Below are 5089 nucleotides of genomic sequence, written 5' to 3'. Positions count from 1 at the left end.
CTGTTTCAGCATCAATATAGACTTTTTGTTGAAGTAGTTGTCTATCTTTTGTCTTAACTGGACTGTGTTATAAGAAAAACCTTTTCTTTGAAGATGTTCCCTTAAGTGAATTGTGCTCAAGTCCCCATCTCATGTATGACTATCACTCTGATAACACATATTCCTAACTCCTATTAGTATTGTAGTCAGTTATGTAGTCGTGGTCATATAAAATCTCTTTCTTTGCAACCATGCCATCTGGGCATAACTGTACCTTCTTACAATGTTATCTACTATCTACTATTCATCATTGGCTCATTCCAACAACTGACATAATTTGTGGGGCTTCAACAACTATGGAAATTATTCTTCTACATTCATGCTACCTATGTCTGATTTTTAACCTTAATAAACATTAGTTCCACAGAATTCTGCATCTTATACCCATTTTTAATCTTAATCTTTTACATCATACAGGATTTCATCAGCTTTGAAATCATAAAATACAGCACATGCAAGACTTCCTTTTTTTAAATTCTTTTAATGTTTAGTTTTTGAGAGACAGAGACAGAGCTTGAGCAGGGGAGGGGGAGAGAGAGACAGAGACACAGAATCCGAAGGTAGACAAGAAACCTCAGGCTCTGAGTTGCCAGCACAGAGCCCAGCATGGGGCTCAAACTCACAAACCACAAGATCATCACCTAAGCTGAAGTTGGATGCTTAACTGACTGAGCCACCCAGGCGCCCCTAGACATGCAAGACTTCTTATATAGTGTATAGGTTGCAAGTTTTCAATTATTAAATGAATAGTTATAAAAACCCAAGTAAAACTTTAGTAAGTAATACTAAAACTCAGGACTAGAGGAGACAGTCAATGCCATAGATGAGAAAAGTCAGAATGTATCATAAGGGGAGACCTGGATTGAAAATATCCCATCCACATTTTCTTCTTGGCAAACCTAGTTTTTTTTATCAGATAGAAAATACCAACTGAAAAAAGGCAGAAAGACACATCACACCTCTTCAAATGCAAATAGATATAAATGGAAATGGGTAGGCATATCACTTCTAGGAGGATCTTTTTTTTTCTGAATTTCATTAACAGTACAAACCAAATATTTTGTACCAATTTTTTTTCCTGCTTACTGCAATGTAGTGTTTCAAAAGTTTGTCTTACTACAGGTTCTTGAATCTTATATTCTATTACTTTCATGAGAATATCTTTTTTGACCTCACTTCTTCTGTTCCTCCTCCTTGAGCATATGGAAATATAACTAAGCCCAAGTTTTTATCCATAAAGAGAAGATGCATTGTATCATCTCACAAGGGTGTGGAATTTTCTTCCTACTCTTAGCTAATTGATATGTAGTGTCTCTAACTCCATTTCTGGAATATAAATTCTTTTATATACTAGATAATCTTCTTATTTGGTGAGACATCTCATTCACTGCTTCCTGGAATAAATCAATTTTTTTTCTGTAATAGAAACAGTCTGAATTTATTATTTATTTCATTTTATTTTTTTATAATGCAGTTACTGAAGAAACAGTAAAAACTACCATCTTAAACTACACTGTGCAGCTCCTGTTACACTTACCATGGTCGTGTTTCCATCCACAGATGGCTAACAATTACAGTCTTAAAAAAAAAAAAAGAAAAGAAAAGAAAGGGTATTAACAAAAAAAAGTAGGGATGTGAACTTGCTCTAGCTATGCTATAAATCAGTTTCCATACAGTCTTTCCTTTCTCCTCAGGTAGACAATGGGCTAAGTGTGAAATAATAACACGTGGTTAAAGGTAGAGTCTCCCAAGTCTGATTATCAGGCTGCGTTGAAATCCTAATAGCACCAATGACCCAAGTATTTGATTTGTGAACTTGTATAAGTTCCTGTACCTCATTAAGCATCTTTCTTGCTTGATTCTTAACATATATGTAATAAGTAGCTTTGTCCTGAGGATGAAGTAAGGCTGTGTATGCATGATACTTCGTCCAATAGACCAGTAGTAGACACTTGATTCATGACAAGAGAATTGTCAGAATCTTTCAGAACTCTAGGTATGGATATCACTGACATACTGGCTTTTATTCTGCTTATGGTAAGAATGGTAATTAGAAACATGGGAACTGTGATAAGATCATCTCAGGTTTTCCATAATGCTGGGGAACAAGAGAGAAATAGAATAATTAGATATGCAAAGAGAAGAAAAAGTGAGATTTAAAAACTGTGTCAGTGACTTTCCATGTCCTGGTTGCAGCCTGTCTCTGTCCCCTGGCAAATCCCCACCATTGCATTCTGGGAGATCACTCTGTTTTCTTAGGACAAATGTATCCTGGTCCCATTCCAATTGTATTTTGTATCTAGCCCCAATTTGTTCCTATCACTTGAAAACAATCAGTGGTAATAAATACATCCATCATTTTTGTGTATCTGGGTTCTAGCCACAATAGCCTTCTCTAACTACCCTGTGTTCTTGCGTGCCTCTGAATATGTGGTTACAATGCAGAACAAATAAGTAAACAAACTATCTCATGTCCTTCTTTCCTTTATATACTCATTAAACTTCTATTTTCTTTGCTTAGATTAAATGGCTCACCTATGAAGTCTTCCCTATTTCCTCAGTTGTATTATCCATGATATATCCATAGACATATGCACCTGCTTTGTGAAAGTTATTTCATTTTGTCTCACATTATAGTTAATTAAAAACCTCCACAAAGAGTCTCTAACTCCTTTATAGATAGTGCCATGTCTTCCTACTCATTTTTATATTCTTCTAATATATGTCTTTACACATAGTGTGTATTTAATAGAAAGTCATATATATGAATGACTAAGGAAATCCATTTTATACAGCTCTTTAATCATCCCTTTTATTACACAAAGCCAATGTTTGTTGAAGGTTTACTGTATTCTGTCATGTGTGTGAGAGAGAGAGACAGAGACAGAGAGAGAGAGAGGCAGAGAGAGTGATAGAGATAAAGTATATGTATAATAGTGTATTATAGAAGAGGGAGTAATTTAATCAAATATTTACTGGTGGGGTGATGAGGAAAGAGCAAGTAAAAAGTAAAGCAGCAAATTTCATTCAAGTAGCTGTAAGCGGTGTTCCAGGAACATAAAGCATAAATTTGATGAGAACAATCATGATAGAGAGAGTAAGATAGTGAAGAGTCAGGTAAAAAGGGACATTTTATAATACGATAAAGAGATAACAAATTGCCAAATTTTGTGGAATGTAAATTAAGCCATTTGGAAGTATATTTACTTTTCAGGTCACTGGAAGAACATTGAATGAATGTGACTGTAATTTTAAAGATAATGTCTTAATGGCCGGAAAGACTAATTCAGTCTTCTGTGGCATCTAGATAAGGCAATCTGCTTTTAGTATAGCACAGATGGATTCAAAATTAAAACAACTGTTAAACACTCTTAGTTAATAGCTTTTAACTTTTGTGTTTGACTATAGATTTGAATTTCACTATTGAAATTCAGCCTTTGCTCCTTATTCCCTAGGTAGGAAACCTAAGTTCAAAGTTGCTAAACTGGACAGAGATAGCCATTGTCCATGTGATGCATAATTAATGATAAATTATGTAGAAGTGTATGCTCCTAAAAGTTTGGGAAGCTCCAAAATAAAACAGGATTGTGCTTTAACAATGTTTGTGTACTTATCCTATTACTTCATTGTTTTTTGTTTTTTTTTTTTTTCATCTGGAGGAAAAAAAAACTACAGAGCAAATTGCTGCTCTTTCTTCCTTTTTAAAATTATATCAAAAGCATACTTTTAAACATCTGAAATGCTGATGTGATCTACTTTCTCCTTTGGATAATGAATATAAGCTTACAGGGTTACTGCATAGAATCACTTGGCATAACAGAAAGCTTTTTTATCATATTTATGACTTCTGAGCCTAGATTTGATAACAAGATGTTATACCTGAAACAATGACACTGTATTAGAGTAAAGTATTTGGACTCATGGCTGAAGAGATCAGTATAGTCTACATACATGAATTTTTTCCTGTTTTGCTCCAAGAAAATTTTGTGACTTCAATGGTTTGTCAAATATGTATATTTTATGATCAGCACATTTACAGTACTTATGATATCAATTGATTGAATCCTATAGTTGATCTCTGAAGTATATCTCAGGGATCAAATAATAGCATAATTTTAATAGAATTTATAAATATGTGCATATCTATATGGTATGATTTCTAAATAAAATGTACATGTATGTATTACATTTATAATATTTTTATATACACATACCCTTGGAAGAAACCTCCCCAAATTCTGAGCTTTTGATGCTGTACAATCATCAACATCACACTGTTTTATGGACTTTTTCTACCTTCTATGTAATAGATTATTTTTTTGAGTACTTTTTCTCATTTTGACAGTCTATAGACCAAATTAACCCAATTTTGACTTATTCCTATACATGTTGAAATATATGTCTATATGTCAGAGGTCTTGCTCATGTGCTCATGTGTGTGTATGTTTGTGTTTATTGAGACTTCTGCTTGCAAGTGGTAGAATATGACTCAAAATAACTCAGGGGAAAATGAGAATGCATAGGTTTATATAACCAAACTGGGGCAAGGGCAGGTGCAGCTATGATGCAGGGAGGCTGAAACCAGAGATTTTAGTGCCTTCAGGAAGTACTGGGGTTCACAGTCGTGAAACCATTTTCCATCCTACCAAGAGTTTATTTTACTTAGGCAGGAAGCATGGGTGCCAGGATACCAGATTCTCAAGCATCTAGTATATTCCCCATAGAAGAACATGGTGTGTCTGGTCCAACATGAAAATAATCTTGGAAGGGAAATTATCAGAATTAGGTAAGGAAAGCAGGAGCTATTTTAGACAATCAATATAAGGAAGACTTATGTTAGGAAAGTAAAGGTTTACAAAACCTTTGCAAGCCAGAACAAAGATTAGAAAGGTGAACTGCAGGAATTTCAGAAAGGCCACAATCCCATAAGATTAATATCCATGGTTTCTGTTTTCTGCTATACCTAAGTGGAGGGAGTTCTTCTCAGGAAGATATTCAGAAATTGCTGGCGAAAACCTATTTCTTTACTCTTTCAACACCAATGCATGTC

Source organism: Hyaena hyaena, unplaced genomic scaffold (genome assembly GCF_003009895.1).
Source record: "Hyaena hyaena isolate Hyena2069 unplaced genomic scaffold, ASM300989v1 scaffold_1366, whole genome shotgun sequence".
Lineage (NCBI taxonomy): Eukaryota > Metazoa > Chordata > Mammalia > Carnivora > Hyaenidae > Hyaena > Hyaena hyaena.
This window is presented reverse-complemented; position numbering follows the sequence as displayed.